Here is a 20,834-nt window from a genome sequence, read left to right on the forward strand (position 1 = left end):
TCTTCAGCTTACAGAAAAAGATCTTAATTAGATATAGCTCAAATGTCCTTAAAAACACTTCAGTTTTTTAGTTTAAATACTTTGTCGGTCCTAAAATATTTGTATTTGATTGCTAAATGATCAAGTCAGAATGAGAATCACAAAACAATTTTAAAAACTAAGAATATCATTTAGTGTTATCTTTTGTAATCAGTTGTTTTTTTAAGAACAGAAGTGTTAATGTCAATAAATATTTACTTAGCTGAGATAATAAAGTTTTCTTACCAGTAATTTTGACCAGTCAGACCCAGCAATTTAGAATTCATTAAGTGTGTCCATCCTCCTCCATTTTTGTAACTAGTGTGCAAACGTTAGCCAGTTTACAGTCATAACTTGAAAAAATTTAAAATAGATTTATACAACCCTATCTGCAGAATTTCTGTCATTGATAGGCCTTTCAAGTTACATGACCTGCATCACAGAAAATTTAATTTAATTTACATGGCCTAGTGCAAAAACCTAAGAGAAATATTTGTCCCTGTTTTTCTGATTTGCACATACTCCATATAAAACTAACCTATGTGTATCTTGTGCTTTCTCTCCACTAACAGAAAACCCAAGATTTTTTTCCGAATTTCTAACTAAAAGTTGGTAATTACTGGGTGGTCTAGTACACTCCTGATGTAAAGTTCTAAAATTGTCTTTATCCGACTACCTTAAAAATCTGCAGCCATATTATTCAATATTCTGAAATTTCACACCGTAAGAAACATTTTCCCCATTAATTCTAATTCTAAAATTGGCACTTCTGAGATTTTAGCTGGTGATCCTTAATATAACTTACTGAAGAGTACTATTTGTGACACCCCAGGGTAAGTTACAACATAAAACCGTAAATTTATTAGTTTACTTTAATAATTAGTGAACAAAACACTATTGTTTTAATAGAAAAGGTTTTGTTTAAATATGAAAACAGCAAAGTTTGCTGATTAATAAAACACAAAAATGGAACTGACTTACAAAACTGATTTTAGAATCCTTGAGTAATTCTGTACCGGTGGTGTCACAAAAGATGCCACATCTGAACAGGCCATGGTCTGCTCAAAGTTCGGAAATGTCCGTTTTAATTAAAATATTTATTAAAAGTATTAAAAAGACAATTATTAAAAGTAGCCATGTATTCTTTCCATTTCATCGAGTGTCAGAATCCTTCTAAGATGCATGGGTGCAACTTCCTTTTTTTAAAAAAAAAGCAACACTAGTCTAAATTAAATGAAAACTAAAGGTCTTCTTCTATAATGAATATATATATTTATATAGGATGTGGGGAAATCTAGATTATACTTACAGTCTAGTAAAAGCATGAACAACAATGCTTACAGAATCTTAATAAAACATCCATATTTTCTGATTGCTTTTAATAACCTCCAAATGATAATTTCCTCAGAGCACTAAAAACTGGTGACAAAAACACCCGCACATTAGCACAGTGCTACAAGATGGGTGGTGGGGAATGAATTTCTACATACTAGTTGCATTCTTAAATTAACCTTTTAACTTTAAGGAAAAATACCAATTACTGAATAATATTTTCACTATGTGTCTAACCTATGAAAGTTCTTTGTAAATCATCCAAACGCTACTGTGTGAATTTTCTGGAGCAGAATACCAGGAAAGCCAAATATTTATTAGCCAATGAGTTGTTGATATTTAAAAGATACCAAGAAATCTTCACAATAATGGTCTAAGTCCTCTGGGTCCAACTAAAATGTCCTCAGGCACAGATTTGCAAGGGGACTTAAAGGCAATTTAAAGTCTCTGCATTCCACCAATTGTGTGGGCAGTTAGGCTTCCGTAACTTATATCTGGGGATAAACTTGGGGAAAATTACACTCTTTTTCCTTCTTATGCCAGTCCAGATGCTAGAGGCCTTCTAAAGCAGTGCAGTGCTGTACAGCAAGAAGGTATCAGCACCTCAGAGGTGTCTGCAGCACTCCTAAACATTAATCTGTAGTGTTATGAGAACATAAACAGTAAGCGATGCATGATCCAGGTGGCTGCCTTAACTGGTCTCCAAAAATGATCATCTTTTCAGCTCATAACACTATTTGCTATTATTTCCAATGGAGCGTACTTTCAAAGCACCTGGGTCTTCTCTCCCTGAAGTGAAACAAGATTCCCTGACTAGAACTTTTATCCATTTGGAAAGAATGAATTTAGAAGCAGTGCAGCTTCATTTTTTCCCACTTCAAGGGCCACCATGCAGGCTAAAATGGCATTCCAAGGCCCTGAAATCCCGAACTCCTTTAAGTGACTGGTATTGCTCTCCTAAAGTTACAGAAAGTAGCCCCTAGTTTCTTGAAGTTTCCAGAACTGGAATTAAAAAAAAAAACAATTCTATAATCTTAACTCAGTCAAAAACATGTTATCTCTGCCACAAAATATGGAACCTTCGCAAAAATGATTATTTTAGGAAGAAGAAAAAAAAAAATCAAACGCAGATCTTCGAAGAACAGGGCTTGCACCTCTCTCCTGCTTTTCTAACTCTGCTGATGGGAAAGGAGTCCAGGAGATCTGGCTGTATTTTAATGAAGCCCTACTGAGGGCGCAGGAACAAACCATCCTGATGTGCAGAAAGAATAGCAAATGTGGCAGGTGACCAGCATGGCTTAACAGGGAAATCTTCACTGAGCTTAAACACAAAAAAGAAAGCTTTCAAGAAGTAGAAACTTGAACAGATGACTATGGAGGAGTATAAAAATATTGCTTGAGCATGCAGGGGCGTAATCAGGAGAGCCAAAGCACAACTGGAGTTGCAGCTAGCAAGGGATGTGAAGAGTAACAAGAAGGGTTTCTACAGGTATGTTAGCAACAAGGTAGTGGTCAGGAAAAGTGTTGGACCCTTACTGAATGGGGGAGGCCACCTAGTGACAGATGATGTGGAAAAAGTTGAATTACTCAAATGGTTTGTTTTGCCTCAGTCTTCATAGACAAGGTCAGCTCCCAGACTGTTGCACTGGGCAGCACACTATGGGGAGGAGATAAGCAGACCTCAGTGGTGAAAGAATAGGGTAAGGACTATTTAGAAAAGCTGGACATGCAAAAGTCCATCGGGCCAGATATAATGCATCTGAGGGTGCTGAAGGAGTTGGCTGATGTGATTGCAGAGCCATTGGCCATTATCTTTGAAAACTCGTGACAATTGAAGGAGCTCCTGGACGACTGGAAAAAAGCAAATATAGTGCCCATCTTTTAAAAAGGGAAGAAGGAGAATCTGGGGAACTACAGACCGGTAAGCCCCACCTCAGTCCCTTGAAAAATCATGGAGCAGGTCCTCAAGAAATCCATTTTGAAGCACTTGGAGGAGAGGAAGATGATCAGGAACAGTCAACATGGATTCACCAAGGACAAGTCATGCCTGACCAACCTGATTGCCTTCCATGATGACATAACTGGCTCTGCAGATATGGGGAAAGCAGTGGACGTGATGTATCTTGACTTTAGCAAAGCTTTTGATACAGTCCCCCACAGTATTCTTGCCAGCAAGTTAAAAAAGTATGGATTGGATGAATGGACTATAAAGTGGATAGAAAGCTGGCTATATCACCAGGCTCAATGGGTAGCGATCAACGGCTCAATGTCTAGTTGGCAGCCGGTATCAAGCAGAATGCTCGAGGGGTCTATCCTAGGCAGAGTGGATAAAAATCAATGATTTTTTTTAAATTAATTAATTAAAAAATCAGATTTTTTTTTTATTTAAATTGGATGTTTTTGATAAAATGCTTTTTGAGGAAAAACCTAACTAAAGATAGTTTTAATTAAGATACATTACAGCTCAAAGATATCTCATTGTGGAATAGTGATTATAAATTCTAATTCTATAGTATGAAACAATATATTCATGTACTGTTTAAGAAAAGTTTTGTAAATGAGTTTCAACAGTTCATGGATTAGGGACCCAATCTTATGGGGTTCCAGGGGCTTCTGTATAGATTAGTTAGGTTAATCTTTCTATCTACCCAATGGGACTCAAGTGCTCAGTCTAGAGGATACCATCAGAGATGCTTAGTTTTGCAGTTCTCAAAATGTGGATTTGTGTCTCCAGAGAAAAAATGCTTGTTAACAGCAAAAATGTTTTTAATAAATAAATAAATATATAGAGGTGAGAAATAACAGACCTCAACTCTATTGTCCCTCTGCAAATTTGTGTACATAGAGTCAATCCTTTACCTCTCTCTAAATGTACAAAGTTTCAAAAAGTTCAATGAATAGAAGATTGTTGGGGTGCAATAGATCTGGACAATGAGAAGAAGTCTGGAGATAAATGTGAGAAGCAAGGGACATACGCTTTTTTGTTAAAATACTATATGTTTGCTGTTGAAGAAAAAAAATCCCGAATACTTAACTTTGTTGTTTTAGTTAAGTAAAACAATTTAAATGTCTGTCTGGTGATGTTCTCCTCCTAACACAGCATGGCAAGAAAATCCTCCAAATATTAATGATTAACCTGTTGAATTGGAGATAGTTCACCTCCCAGAGACTTCATAAATATCTGCTTCAATTACCTTTGTTAAATGAAATTCATTTGCTGATATAGCTGTAAAACTAATCTGAAAAGTTTTCAAAATAAATCACTGTTGAAAAATGTATAGTGTGTACCTTCTAAAAATGAAACCTACATCTATCTCTGAGTTGTGAAGAATATGTATTTAGGTTGTAACAACCAACAAGAATACATTCTTATGTAGAAAATCATGATTAAATCAAATCTTCCTGACTAGTGATTTAAATCATGATTTAAATCAATTTGATTTCAATCAAATCCACCCTGATCCTGGGGCCAGTTTTGTTCAACATTTTCATTAATGATCTGGATGAAGGGATGGATTGCACCCTCAGCAAGTTGGCCTGGGGTGGGGGGAGGAGAGGTAGATACGCTGGAGGATAGGGATAGGGTCCAGAGTGACCTAGACACATTGGACAATTGGACTAAAATAAACCTAATGAGGTTCAACAAGTGCAGAGTCATGCACTTAGGACGGAAGAATCCCATGCACTGCTACAGGCTGGGAACTGACTGGCTAAGCGGCAGTTCTAAAGAAAAAGACCTGGGGATTACAGTGAATGAGAAGCTGGATATGGGTGATTATTCCCCTCTATTCGGAACTAGTGAGGCCACATCTGGAGTACTGCATCTAGTACTGAGTCCAGTTTTGGGACCCCCACTACAGAAAGGATGTGGACAAATTGGAGAGATTCCAGTGAAGGACAACGAAAATGATTAGGGGGCTGGGGCACATGATTCATGAGGAGAGGCTGAGGGAACTGGGTTTATTTAGTCTCCAGAAGAGAAGAGTGAGGGGGGATTTGACAGCAGTCTTCAACTACCTGAAGGTGGGTTCCAAAGACGATGGAGCTAATCTGACAGAACAGGGAGCAATGGTCTCAAGTTTCAGTGGGGAAGGTCTAGGTTGGATATTAGGAAACACTATTTCACTAGGAGGGTGGTGAAGCACTAGAATGGGTTACCTAGGGAAGTAGTGGAATCTCCATCCTGAGAGGTTTTTAAGGCCCGGCTTAACAAAGCCCTGACTGGGATGATTTAGTTGAGATTGGTCCTGCTTTGAGCAGGGGACTGAACTAGATGACCTCCTGAGGTCTCTTCCAACCCTAATATTCTATGATTCTATGACCTGAGAACCAGAATGAATCATAATAATCTAAGGGATTTTCTTCTAGTTCACAACCAGAAGCAGCGAGCAAACTTGATATCAGATTTAGAAACCGAAGGAGGTATGTCGTGGTCTGTATGCTGACAACCTAGGTATTAAATCTAGCACAGCGGCAGCAACTCCAAGAGGTAAACTGTTGCTGTGTCTTCTCAAGGCTGATACTGTTCACGAATCCACTTTATGGTGCTGGTGTTCATTTGCACGTTAAAGTAATTTTGAAGGAATTTCAGTACCTCAGCCATGGAGAAGACATAAGTTCCAATCTCCTCCATCCCAAAAGTGAGAAAGTATCCGCCAAATCCTAGTATCTTACATGGATAAAATGCTTTCAGGAAGAACACATCATCATCATGATCCCAAGAGATTTTCTGTTTATCTTGGTCCAGGGTCAAAAAAAGTAGGCCCCATTTGGAGTTCTTTTCAACTGCTAGGGCTTCTGAGGTGCTGGAACTCATATCCCTGCACCAGCTGAAATAACTGTCTACTTTCTGTTGGGCTTCGTAGCCATCATTATCTATTTGCAGCTTCCTCCAATGATGACAAATTCATTCAAAGAATTCAGTGTTGATTTCCCACTCTCCCAGACACACTGGGGATCTGCGTAAGTCCCCTACAAGTGTTTTGGCTATGAGAGTGACAAGGCAGGATGGTTACATTTATCTGTTGTCAACGGTGCGACCAGAACATGGCAATTTGGGGAATCTGTCTATGTACAACTTATGAATTCCAGTTTGATTTTATGAATTGTCTCTATCCGTATGTCTTTTGACTATCTTTTACTGGGTACTGCCTCATCCTCCCTGTGCTAGGAAAATGGAGGGGGCAGTGTCGACCATCTATCCATGAATAAGCCAATTACTGGACTATCAGCTCCTGAATTAGTTCTTACCTAGGGAAGACAAAAGAGCAATTGCATCCTAGGAAAAAAGTTTTCCCCAACTTCTCTGCAGGCGTTGGGGTTTGAAGAGTGGAAAATCCCCAAACAGGAGGACAAATAAACAAGTTGTTGTAGCCTTTAAAAGCGCAGAGACTGTGTGAGTCAGGGAGAATCACAGACAGACACACAGCTTTGGCAACAGTAAGGAAGGATTTCATAGTGGGGGAAGTATTTTATTACTGTGGGCACAGCAAAAGGGGGTGAGGGGTGGGGGAGGGAGAGAGAGAGATTCCATGATTCTGAAGAGAAGTCATGTGCAGGAAGAGGGATCCTATACTGCTCAAAGGAGTCTGATGTAAGCCCAGAGAAAGCTCCAGATTTATGAGGAAACTGAAGCAAGGAGATGTGTGTAAGGTTTTTTTATTTTTTTGTCTGGATCCGTATGTCTTCAGTGATACCTAAAGTAAAGAGATATACTGGTTTTGGAAACTATTACAAAGTCTGTGTGTCTGTTTGCTTTTAACCTTCACATGTCCTTGAAGAGGACTATAACAGGGTATAAAAGAGAACTGGATAAATTCGTGGAAGTTAAGTCCATTAATGGCTATTAGCCAGGATGGGTAAGGAATGGTGTCCCTAGCCTCTGTTTGTCAGAGAGTGGAGATGGATGGCAGAAGAGAGATCACTTGATCATTACCTGTTAGGTTCACTCCCTCTGGGGCACCTGGCATTGGCCACTGTTGGTAGACAGGATATTGGGCTGGATGGACCTTTGGTCTGACCCAGTATGGCCATTCTTATGTTCTTAAGAGGTAACTTGTATATCTAGAAAGCCCACAAGACTGGACCTCTGGGAAAGAATGTGCTTAAGTCACTGGGGAGACAGGGAGGGTGGGGTGCACATTGGTCCTGGACGCCTGGGACCATTTGTATTAGCTGCTGTATTTGCATGAAGGAATAACAAAGAGTCTGTACCAAGGAAGAGTGCCAGAGAAGCCAAGGAGAGAATGCTGCAGCCTACTGAAACCTACGGAAGTTTCAGAGTTTATATGTGAAAGAATAGTCACCATGTCCAACTGCATCTCTATTTAGGCATTTTTGAGCTTGTGGTGAAAATGCAGAAAAACTAGTCTGACTGCTCTTATCTGGAGGTTGTTTAACAACCACTTTTTTTCCCGTCAATTACTACTGTCAAGCCAACTGCTTCCCATCCCTTCAAATTGAAGTACACAGGAGAGTATTCCATTGGAATAGCTGGTCTCACTTGGACATCCTTTAACTAATTTTCATCTTTCCACTACCACCTGTTAGTATGGAACTTGTGACAAAGTTCCTCCTCTACCTTGGTGGGTCTTGCGCTTATTGGTGGATTTGCTCACCTCAGAGATTCACGGCAGCCCTCAGTTTGGCCGTTTATGTGAACCCACAGTCCAGGTCGACTCCTCCTGTGCCTGATCAGGAGTTGGGAGGTTTGGGGGGAACCCGGGCCTGCCCTCTACTCCGGGTTCCAACCCAGGGCCCTGTGGAAAGCAGCTGTCTAGAGTGCCTCCTGGAAAAGCTGTGCGACAGCTACAACTCCCTGGGCTACTTCCCCATGGCCTTCTCCCAACACCTTCTTTATCCTCACAACCGGACCTTCCTCCCGATGTCGGATAATGCTTGTACTCCTCAGTTCTCCAGCAGTACGCCTTCTCACTCTCAGCTCCTCACACACGCGCCGCAAACTGAAGTGAGGTCCTTTTTAAACTCAGGTGCCCTGATTAGCCTGCCTTAATTGATTCTAGCAGCTTCTTGATTGGCTGCAGGTGTTCTAATCAGCCTGTCTTAATTGTTTCCAGAAAGTTCCTGATTGTTCTGGAACCTTCACTGTTACCTTACCCAGGGAAAAGGGACCTACTCAACCTGGGGCTAATATATCTGCCTTCTATCACTCTCCTGTAGCCATCTGGCCCGACCCGGTCACAAACTCTACAATAGTTTTATATGCATTGTACATCATCCTTCATTAATGAAGCAGACCAATGTTTAGTAGAATCAAATACTCCTGTGGGACAAACTGGAAATATAGTATACTTTGCTTATCCTACCTGCTTATTGCTGGACTTTTGGTGGACAAAAATATATGCTGAAAAAAAGTGGAAATTTTCATCTAGTTAAAACTACAAGCCAGTTCTGTGCCTCTGTTCCATATATGACTTGAGTTGCACAGTTCTCATTGTTGCAAATTTTTTATTTTATCATACTACTTGAAGTTTTCATTCATTAATAATACATTTATTTGATTTTTCCAATGTAAAGTTATCACCAGCCTTCTGGCATCTCTTAATTACATTCCAGGTTAAACTTTCATGTTAATTCTATTTTATAATAAAAGAGATTATGCATAAAGCATATTAGACTTGCAAGTTCTGATATACAAGTGAAGGTATATTGAGAGCTGAAGATGTACTGAGTTTATTTAAAAAAAAACAAACCTTCAGCTAATTATTATTGGGAATTATTTTCTTTGTCTTGGCACTAAAAATTCTGTTATTTGCTCCTTTATCACGGTCATCTACTTTTCTTAGGCAACCTGTACAATTAGATTCAAATGGTCACTGGTACTCATCTCACAGTGCAAAGAGCTAGAAACCAAGAATGATCTACCCATATATTTAAAAAGAAAAGGAGTACTTGTGGCACCTTAGAGACTAACACATTTATTTGAGCATAAGCTTTTGTGAGCTACAGCTCACTTCATCATAAGCTCACGAAAGCTTATGCTCAAATAAATGTGTTAGTCTTAAAGGTGCCACAAGTACTCCTTTTCTTTTTGTGAATACAGACTAACACGGCTGCTACTCTGAAACCCATATTTTTAAATATACTATATTGTTTAAAAGTCAGATGGTGGTGCCTAATATGGTTATTTTAAATACTGGAAAAAAATTAGGATCTCTTTTCTTGTTACATCACTCAGCCATAAGAACAAGGCAAACTCACTCTTGCCAAGATCACAACCCATTACTTGATGGGCTCTGTCATTTTTAATTAAATCTTACCTGTTTTTTTATGTTTATAAAAATATTTTTGGAATTTTACATTATATAAAAATAATCTAGTGTGACTAATTAAATATCTTAATTAAAAATAATTTAACTACTAATTTCACTCATTAACAATGACAAGATAATCATGTTCCAAACTGTTAATGGCAGTGCTAAGAAACTCACAGTAGTTAAATGACAGGTTTCAGAGTAGCAGCCGTGTTAGTCTGTATCTGCAAAAGGAACAGGAGTATTTTTGGAATACAACAAACAGGAAAGTAAAAAAACCTTTTAAACACACAGAATATTTTTCAGTTACGAGTTACAGTTAAATAAGGAAACTATTACTACTAGTTTAATTTCCCTCTATTGCTACAACTGGCACAGAGTCACTGGTGGGAACAATGGTGAGAGCACAACCGTAGGCTGAACATCTGTGTTTTAACCACCCTCACATCTAGCCCTGCTTGGAGAAGAGCTGGACATCATGATTGCTAAAATGCCAGCAGCCTCTCTCGATCAGCACTCCCACCCGCTATTGCTACCACTAGTGGAAATGCACGGATATGAAATTTAGGTAAAATAGGTATTACAGAAAAAGCTCAAATATACAGTGATGCTCTCCAAAACGTGTCTAAAAAGGACCAAAATTCATAGCAGTTGTCATACATACATAAAATCAATGGTATGGTTATATCACTGAAAATTATATTGATTTTACAATATAAAAGAATGTGGACAAAATATATACCCCAAAGAATATGTATAAATTTTCATTAAGTAAGCTCTGAAGAAAAGTTGAATGTGTGTCCTGTCATGACTTGCTGGAATTAGGATCCTGAAGTGTCCTACAGTTTCTCTCCTGAGGGCAGGGTGGTTTGATGCTGGCAAGGGACATAAGCTCACTGATTCCCAGCCCCATTTTTTAAAAGTAGTAAACAAACACTTCCTCCATGTCTCCTCTTGCTGCCCAGGCTTCTCATCCACTGTCTACTGCTACCAGCAAGGCCCACATTACACTCATCTGATCTTGACACAAGCCATATGAATATAAGAGGAGATGAACTCAAGACAACACAATTTACAGTGATCTGCCTGACGTCTTCATTCAGCCTCTCTTTCGGCAAGTCTGTGGTTGCACAGGTGCTAACACGGCACTGTTGTCCCATAAAACATATCCAGCAAGAAGAGTGGGGTGTGCAGACACTGTACTTTCCTTTAAATGCCTGGGTTTGGAGGAAAGATCAAATTGCCCATCCAAAGAATGTATGGAGTATATGGGAGGCAGAGTGTTGAGGGTATAGAGACCGTAGAGTGCTGAACTCAGTGCAAAGGATTGGCTAATAACCTCGGAAATGTCAGGGCTCTAAGACTTTAAATTGATACGGTGTTACTTTAACTAATAATTATTTATTTTTAGTACCATGACTTATTAAAGGTGAAGGACAAATGGGACCTTGATTTTTAATGTTTCATTCAAAAGGTATTATTTTGATTAACTCCTAGACAAAACACTAAGCGTTCAGAAATTCAGTTCAGATTCTGATAAATATCCACGTTTGGTTACTATTCTGAACCTTTTCAGTATACAAAATTACACAAGACACTTAGGAAGATTTATTCACCAATTCATAGACTTTTAAGGCCAGAAGAGATTTTATATTTACATCCAGATCATTTATACAAATGTTAAATAGTGTTGGGTCTAGATCTGATCTCTGCAGAACTCCAATAGAACCTTCTGCCTATTAGTCCAAAAAAATTGTTTAAAATGCCTTTTAGCATGCCGTTTTGGTATTTCTGCCCAAAGTCATGTAAAAATATAAAATAATTAGGTAACAGTGAATCCAACTGAGCCTCAAAAGCTGTATAGTGCTTTACCAAAGATTTCAAGACCTTATTCTTTGGATTAAATCAAATCATGTGACCCATCTTTAACACATTGGACATTAACACAATGTAGTAGATAAAGATTTCCACAGTACAAGCATAATTAACTCAAAAAACCCACTGAAAATATAAAAGAAAAAACACCCTCAAATATTCAACAAATAGCATCATGCCATAACTATTGTTATCTGCTACTGCCAATCAGTATTGTTATCGTTGTACAAAGACTCCGGTGCACCAGACTGTCGCTAATTATGTATATTCAAGTGATTAGCAAGCACTTGTTGCCTCATTCACACCACCCTCCAAACAGCAGCCTTTGAGAGGAGAATAGGCTGCAAATTTATTGAGAGAACACTGTTAATCCTTTGGGGAGAATGTAAATGTAAACAGGACTACTCTACATCAAGGTGCTTTGACAACAACAATCATCTGCATAAACACATGCTCAACAACAAACAGGTGTTCTGTTTCACAACTAGCACCGATTTGATGCTTTCAAGTAAGCGTTATGCACAAACTGTTAGAAGTACTTTGAAACCAGCTGCAATTACTATAATTAGGTGTTTTCCTGCACTTTGTTCCCCCCCACCCCTACCTGTTCAGGATTGTGTTGGCTGCAATCTGTAATCTCAAAGTAAAACCAAAGCTCCAAACCCTTGTTTTGAGACTACCATCCTCAGCAAGTTCATACTTACCATTAAAGCATTCCCAGTAGTAACAAGATGCTTTGCATGAAATGGTTTAACATGCCCATCAGCGTTCAGTCACAAGCATGACACTCATTGTTATGAATAGGAAAACAAGATCAACTGCAAAATGATAACACTATAAACACAGTAAGCTGTTGGTGGTCAGGATTTCCTTTTATATCATCATTAATCTGTCCTGGAAATGAAAAGACAAAAGCATTTTTTTAAAAATAAAAAATGCCTCACACCTAGTGTTACAGACAATGGGCAGGAGAATCATAGGGTTAGGAGGAACCATAAGGATCATCTGCTCCAGTGGCTCTCAATCTTTCCAGACAAGCATACCCCTTATGAGAGTCTGATTTGTCTTATATACCCATAAGTTTCACCTCGCTTAAAAACTACTTGCTTACAAAAAAATCAGACATAAAAAGACAAAAAAGTGTCACAGCACACTATTACTGAAAAATTGCTTACTCTCTCATTTTACCATATAATTATAAAATAAATCAATTGGAATATAAATACTGTACTTACCTTTCAGCTTCTAGTATATAGAGCAGTAAAAATAAGTCATATGAAATTTTAGGAGTACTTGTGGCATATTAGAGACTAACACATATTTATTTGAGCATAAACTTTCATGAGCTACAGCTCACTTCATCAGATGCATTCAGTCTGCATTCCGATGAAGTGAGCTGTAGCTCACAAAAGCTTATGCTCAAATAAATTTGTTAGTCTCTAAGGTGCCACAAGTCCTCCTTTTCTTTTTGCGAATACAGACTAACACGGCTGCTACTCTGAAACCTATGAAATTTTAGTTTGTACTAACTTCACTAGGGCTTTTTATGTAGCCTGTTGTAAAACTAGGCAAATATCTAGATGAGTTGAGGTATCCTCTGGAAGACCTCTGCATACCCCAGGGGTATGCGTACCCCTAATTGAGAACCCACTGATCTACTCTAACCCACTGCCAAGATGCAGGATTTGTTCTATTTAAATCATCCAGGAGAGAGGGCTATCCAGCCTCCTTTAGAAAACCTCTAGTGAAGGAGTTTCCATAAACTCTCTAGGCAGTCTGTTCCACTGTTCTTACAGTTAGGAAGTTTTACTTGAGATTTATTCTAAATCTGCTATGCTATAGTTTGACATTGCCTCTTGTCCTGCCCTCTGTGGCAAGAGAGAACAACTGCTCTCCTTTTTTATGGCATTATTTGAAGTATTTCAAGTATTTGAAAACCAGTATCATGTCTCCCATTTAATCTCCTCTTTTCCAACCAAAACATACCAGTTCCTTCAGCCTTTACTCATGTGGCTTACATTCCATCCCTTTGATCATCTTTGTCACTCACCTCTGGATCCTTTCCAGTTTCTCTACATCCTTTCTATAGATTGGTGACCAAAATTGGACACAGTACTCCAGCTGAGGCCTACCCAGCACCAAGTAGAGTGGTACTATCACTTCCCATGACTATTAATGCAACCTAAAATTGCATCTTTATTTATTTAATTTGGCAACAGCAATCGAATTGCTGACTCTTGTTGAGGTTGTGATTCACCACTACTTCCAGATCTTTCTCAGCAGTATTGCTGCCAAGCCAGTTATCCCCTATTCTGTATTTGTGCATTTGGATATTTCTTCCCTAAGTGTAGCACCTTACATTTGTCTTTGTTGAATTTCATTTTGTTGTGTATAGCCCAGTTCTCCAATTTAACAAGAGCCCTCTGAATTTTAGCTCTATCCTCCAAAGTGTTGGCAACCCTCCCTTTTCCCCCCACCACCCAGCGTGGTGGTGTCATCTGCAAATCTGATCAGTATGCTCTCTATTCCTACATCCGAGTCATTAATAAAGATGTTAAACAACACTGGACAAGAACAATTGCTTGTGGAACCCAACTTGAGATCTCCCTCCAATCTGACATCATTCCAATAGTTACTCTTTGCGGTTGTTTAACCAATTACGTAACCACTTAATAGTAGTTCTGCCCAGCCCGCATTTCTCCAGTTTACTTAACAGAATGTCATGTGGGACTATGTCAAAAGCATTGCTGAAGTCTAGGTATATTATGTCCACCTCATTCCCCCTATCCCCCAAACTAGTTACCCTGTCAAAGAAGGAAATCAAGCTGGTTTGGCATGATTTGTTCTTGGTAAACCCATGGTGGCTGCTAGTGATCACCCCTTCATCCTCCAGGTATTCGCAAATTGAATGTTTTATATATCGCTCTCATAGCTTCCCTGGTATCAGAGTCATGCTGACTGGTCTATAGTTCCCCAGCTCCTCCTTTTTGCCCTTTTAAAGACGGGCCTTACATTAGCCCTTCTCCAGTCTTCCAGGATCTCTGCAGTCATCCATGAGTTTTCAAATATTATTGCCAGCGTCTCCAAGATTTCTTCAGCTAATTCCTTCAGGTGAACAGCATCAGGCCCCGCTGACTTGAATTCATTCAAATTGGTCAGAAGATTGCTGATGTGTTCTTTACTTATCCCAATCTGCATCCCCTCCCCTTTGTCGTCTATGGTAACTTTGCTAGTTTTCTGGTCATGTTATTTTCTGAGAGACGACTGAAGCAAAGTAGGCATTGTGCAGCTCTGTCTTCCTATCATCTTCCATTACCAGATCACCTTTCTCTATTGAGTGGCAGACCCACACCATTCTTGATCTTTCTTTTTTGGCTGACATAATTGAAGAACCCCTTCTTGTTGTCTCTAACATTCATTGCCAGCTATAAAACTAATTCTTTGCCTTTGCTTTACTGATTTTCTCCCTACACACTCGCACTATTCCCATGTATACTTTCTTGGTGACATGCCCCTCCTTCCATTTCCTTTATGTATTCCTTTTGATTTTTAGACAGCTAAAAAGCTCCTTGGGCAGCCATATTGTCTCCTGTGGCTCTACTTATCTTTCCTCTGCATTGAAATAGCTTGATGTTGAGCCTCTAGTATTGCATCTTTTAGGAACTGCCAGCTCCCTTCGACTTCTTTTCTTCCTAATTGGTCTTTCCATGGGACCTTCCCTACTATTTCTCTGAGCTGGTTGGACTTCAGAAAGGCAGATTTCAGTGTCCTTGTTTTGCTTTTTCTCATGCCTTCCTTTCCATAGGATCTTTAATTCTATCAGATCATGATCACTTCCCTCCCAAGTTCCCAATCACAATCATACCCCGAGTCATATTTGTTCCCCTTCTCTGTACCTTTTCCAATATATCTTTTTTGATACAGGGTGACCAAAACTGGATGCAGTAATCAAATTGTGAGCGTATCATGGATTAATATAGTGGCATTAAGATATTTTCTGTCTTATTATCTATCCCTTCCCTAGTGATTGGAAAGCTAATGTTGTTAGCTTTTTTGAATGCTGCTGCACTTTGAGCAGATGTTTTCAGAGATCCACAATGACTCCAAAATCTTTCTTGAGTGGTATCTAATTTAGATCCCATCATTTTATATGTATAGTTGGGATTATGTTTTCCAACATGCATTACTTCGCATTTATCAACAATTAATTTCATCAGCCATTTTGTTGCTCACTCACTTTTGTGAGATCCCTTTATAACTCTTCACAGTCGGCTTTGGACTTAACTATCTTGAGTAATTTTGAATCCTCTGCAAATTTTCCAACCTCACTTTTTACCTTTTTTCAGGGTCATTTATTAACATATTGAACAGCATTTGTCCTAGTACAGATTCTTGAGTGACACCACTATTTATCTCTCTCCATTATGATAACTGACCACTTAGTCCTACCCTTTGTTTCCTGTCCTTTATACAGTTACTGATCCATGAGAGGAACTTCCTTTTTACCCCATGACTACATACTTTGCTCAGGAGCCTTTGGTGATAAATCTTGTCAAAGGTTTTCTTAAGCCCAAGTACACTATATGCACGGGATCGCTCTTGTCCATATGTTTGTTGACCCCCACAAAGAATTCTAATAGATTGGTAAGGCCTGATTTCCCTTTACAAACGTAGGGATGACTCTTCCCCAACAAACTGTGTTCATTTTGTGTCTAGTAATTCTGTTCTTTCCTATAGTTTGCTGGGTACTGAAGTTAGGCTTACTGGCCTGTAATTAGAAGGATCACCTCTGGAACCTTTTTTAAAAATTGGTGTCAAATTAGCTATTGTGACAAAGTTCCTGCTCTACCTTGGTGGGTCTCGCGCTTATTGGCGGATTTGCTCACCTTGGAGCTTCACGGCAGCCCTCAGCTTGGCCATTTTTGTGAACCCACAGTCCAGGTCGACTCCTCCTGTGTCTGACCAGGACCTGGGAGGATTTGGGGGGAACCCAGGCCCGCCCTCTACTCCGGGTTCCAGCCCAGGGCCCTGTGGAATGCAGCTGTCTAGAGTGCCTCCTGGAACAGCTGTGTGACAGCTACAACTCCCTGGGCTACTTCCCCATGGCCTTCTCCCAACACCTTCTTTATCCTCACCACCGGACCTTCCTCCCGATGTCGGATAATGCTTGTACACCTCAGTCCTCCAACAGTCCATGTTCTCACTCTCAGCTCCTAGTGCCTCTTGCTCCCAGCTCCTCACACGCACACCACAAACTGAAGTGAGCTCCTTTTTAAAACCCAGGTGCCCTGATTAGCCTGCCTTAATTGATTCTAGCAGCTTCTTGATTGGCTGCAGGTGTTCTAATCAGCCTGTCTTAATCGTCTCCAGAAGGTTCCTGATTGTTCTGGAACCTTCCCTGTTACCTTACCCAGGGAAAAGGGACCTACTTAGCCTGGGGCTAATATATCTGCTTTCTATTACTCTCCTATAACCATCTGGCCCGACCCTGTCACACTATCCTCCAGTCATCTACAACAGAAGCTGATTTAAGCAATAGGTTAAATACCACAGTTAGTAGTTCTGCAATGTCACATTTGAGTTCCTCCAGAAGTCTTGAGTGAATACCATCTGGTCCTGGTTACTTATTTACTGTTCAATAAATCAATTTGTTCCTAAATCTTCAGATGTGTCACCTAAAAAGAACAGCTCAGGTGTGGGACTCTCCCTCAAATCCTCTGCACTGAAGACTGAAGCAAAGAATTCATTTAGCTTCATCACAATAGTCTGGTCTTCCTTCAGTGCTCCTTTAGCACCTCGATTATCCAGTGGCCCCATTGGTAGTTTGGGAGGTTTCCTACTTCTGATGTATTTTAAAAAAAAATTTACTGTTAGTACTGTATGACTTTTGTTAGTTGCTCTTCAAATTTATTTATTTATATTTTTTGCCTAACTATACTTTTACACTTGACTTGCCAGAGTTTACACTCCTTTCTATTTTCCTTAATAGGATTTGACTTCCCATTTTTAAAAGATGCCTTTTTGCCTCTAACCACTTCTTTTTCTCTGTTGTTTAGCTTGGTGGCACTATTTTGGTCCTCTTACTATGTTGTTTTAATGAGTACTATGTATTTAGTTTGACCCTCTATTTTATGGGGTTTTTCATAGAATCATAGGACTGGAAGGAACCTCGAAAGGTCATCTTCTAGACCAGGCCCCTGCACCCATGGCAGGACTAAGTATTATCCAGACCATCCCTGACAGATGTTTGTCTAACCTGCTCTTAAAAATCTCCAATAATGGAGATTCCACAACCTCCCTAGGCAATTTATTTCAGTGTTTTATAAAGTTTCAATGCAGCTTGCCTGCATTTCTCTCTTGTGACTGTACCTTTTAATTTCTGTTGAACTAGCTCTCTCATTTTTGTGTAGCTCCCCTTTCTGAAGTTAAATGCTACTGTGGTGGGCTTCTCTGGTATTTTTCCACAATGTTAAATTTAATTACATTATGGTCATTATTACCAAGCAATTCAGCTATATTCACTTCTTTGACCAGACCCTGTGCTCCACTTAGGACAAAATCAAGAATTGCCGCCTCTCCTTATGGGTTCCAGGAATTGCTGTTCTAAGAAGCAGTCATTCATGGTGTCTAAAAACTATCTCAGCATCCCGTCCTGAGGCGACATGTATCCAGTCAATATAGGAACCATTATTTTTGAGTTTTCTATTCTTATAGCCTCTCTAATCTCCCAGAGCATTTCACAAGCACTAGCCTGGTCAGGTGGTCAATTGTATATTCCTACTGCTATCGATTTTAACTGTATTTAAAAACTCCATGCTTTCTTTCACATATAGTGCCACTCCCCTACCAGCACGACCTACTCTATCATTCCTATATATTTTGTACCCTGTGTGATGAAGTGGGAATGTTCTTAATGTTTTCTCTAAATATTGTGTGAGTACCTCAGTTTCCCCTATGCCTTTCTTAAGTATCTAGGTGCTAGGATAAGATGTGTGATTATTGCAGAGCCTTAGAGGGCCAGTGTGATGGTGTCTGCACAGAGAATGGCAGACACCTTGTCTCCTGGCAACTGATGGCCTGGGCCCCCCCTCTGCAAAGGTGCCAACTGAAGGTGTTGGAGAACAAAGAGATCAGGTGGCCTCCTGGCCCGGGAGAGAGACAAAGGCCAGAGGAGGGGCTGGAGAGTCTCAGTTGGAGCTGGCTGGGGAAATGGAGGGAGGCCCAGATGGGGCTCTGGCCTCCCTGCCCCCCGGGACGGACCTGACTGAGGGGTCCTGTTCTCTGTACCCACAAGCTCTGTTTTAGACCATGTTCCTGTCATCTAATAAACCTTCTGTTTTAGTGGCTGGCTGAGAGTCAAGTTTGACTGCAGAATTGGGGTTCAGGACCCACTGGCTTCCCCAGGAGCCCCGCCTGTGCAGACCCGCTGTGGGAAGCACACGGTGTGGAAGGGGATGCTGAATACTCCGAGGTCAGTCCCAAGAAGCTGCGTAAGCTTCTTGCCCTAGAGACAGTCTGCTCGCAGAGAAGAGGCTCCCCCAGAGTCCTGACTGGCTTCGTATGGAGTAGTTCCAGAGCATCACCCGGTGACTCTGTGACACCCTGGTATGACTGTGTCCAGTTATCATCAATCCATCAAGTTTCTGTGATGCCTGTTATATCAATATCCTCACTTAATACCAGACACTCAAGTTCACCCATCTCAGTCTTTGAAAGACTGCAGTTCACACATGCTCAGTAAAGACTTGCTGAGCTTAACAGCTAAAATCTCTGAACTTTGTCCTCACTGAGCATGCTCAACCCTCTCACAGCTTCTAATGCTGACTGGACTACATGCACTATCCCCACAGAGCAACTGAGCATGTACCAAAATAACATGGGCAAAGCCAAACTTTCCCTGGAATACCTGCTCCAGGTTAGAGTGATTCCATGTGCTAGAACCAAGAGCATGGAGACTCTCTCTCTTATGCTCTCAATAACCAACCCAGCCCTTCTCGCTTGTACCAAAGCCATGTGGTGGAGGAAGCAGCCTGATTCAAATGCAGCGGGGACAGTAGCCAGACCTGGTGGGAGAGAAAGGAGTGGGATGAATCTGGTGAGACTGGGACTTGCGGGGCCAGGGGAAGATATACTCGATTGTCTAGGCAATGAGACTGGAACTGGGGGCAAGGGTGAAAAGAGGTGACTGGGAATCAGTCTGCTTGGGGTTGAGCAGGACATTGAGACCTGGACAAGGGAGGGGGAGACTCAGACTGTCTGGGTAAGGAAACTAATGTCTCTAAACTATGCTTTTCACCTCTTCTTCAGAGGAAAAAGATTGCAAAATTCTCAGATCATCATTCCTTTGGTCCCATGAGGCCTAAACAGTGACAGAAATGAGGTACCTAAAGCTGATCTTCCTTCCTAGCAAATATTTGCAAGTCTGTCACCTCCTTTTGTTATCTGTCTTAGAAACACCACACACCATTTTAACCTAGTGATTAGCAAGACAAGAGTGGTAGGGAACAGAATGGGAGTGGGGGGAAAGGAGATTGATCTGATAAGGACCTGGACTGCATGGGGGAGAAATAAGACTAGCTGGGCAAAGAGACTGGGGCAAAAGAGTCAGAGAACAGGGTTGAGGGGTTTTGGGTTGTTTTTTGTTTTTTGTTTTTTTGGGGGGGGGGGGAGGCTGTGGTTGGATGAGCAGCCCCAAGAGGAAGACTAGGATTCAATGGGAGAAAGGGGAGAGATAGATCAGACAAGGAACCGGGGGGAAGGAACTGGGACCAGTTGTGGAGATAGGGACTTGGACAGCAAGACCAGGAAGGAGACTAGGACTGTCTGTGCAAGGGGACTCAGATGAGAAACCTGAGGAGTGGAGCTCAGAACTGGAGACACAGTGGAGAAGAGACAGGACTGGGACAGGAATAGACTGGAGGGGACTGGCCAGAAGAGGAAAGCAGAAGGGAATGGGCAGAAGAGTCTGTACCCATCTAGAGAACACTCCCCTCCACAGCCTAAAATAAAATCCAAGATTCCTGAGTCTCACCATTCCTCTGCTATGTAAACCACTGGACAAGTGTCTCTCTCATTACCCTCTAGTGCTAATCCACATGGAGGATGAAAATCTACTACTGATATCAGTTACTCCATTAGTTCAAGTGGCATAGGTTCATAGATCAATCTAAAGCATTGAACCTTGTTGATGACCCAGCTGATTGTCAACATGAGTTTTTGTTTTTCAGTTTGCTTTTTTAAAAAGCAAAGAAATTAGACACAAAAAACTACATCAAAAGAATGTTACTGAGGTTGCGAAGTTAAGTACTCAAAAGTTAGGAAATGGTGGCCTGTGGT

At 40.5% G+C, this 20,834-nt stretch overlaps 1 protein-coding gene across 8 annotated transcripts in view; it reads right to left on the minus strand.

Annotated features, from left to right (window-relative positions):
* The window catches only part of AKT3 (AKT serine/threonine kinase 3), a 272,181-nt gene that overhangs the window by 154,923 nt on the left and 96,424 nt on the right, over window positions 1–20,834 (minus strand). Inside the window, exon 1 of one of the 8 annotated variants that reach the window (XM_084623744.1) lies at window positions 12,203–12,387. The exons of the other annotated variants lie outside the window; for them this stretch is intronic. The gene's annotated coding sequence lies outside the window, so the exon portion shown is untranslated. Of the gene's footprint in view, window positions 1–12,202; window positions 12,388–20,834 lie in introns of those variants that run through there. 8 annotated transcript variants of the gene reach the window in all.

This window comes from Lepidochelys olivacea, assembly GCF_965140295.1.
Source record: "Lepidochelys olivacea isolate rLepOli2 genome assembly, chromosome: 3".
In the NCBI taxonomy this organism is placed as follows: Eukaryota; Metazoa; Chordata; order Testudines; family Cheloniidae; genus Lepidochelys; species Lepidochelys olivacea.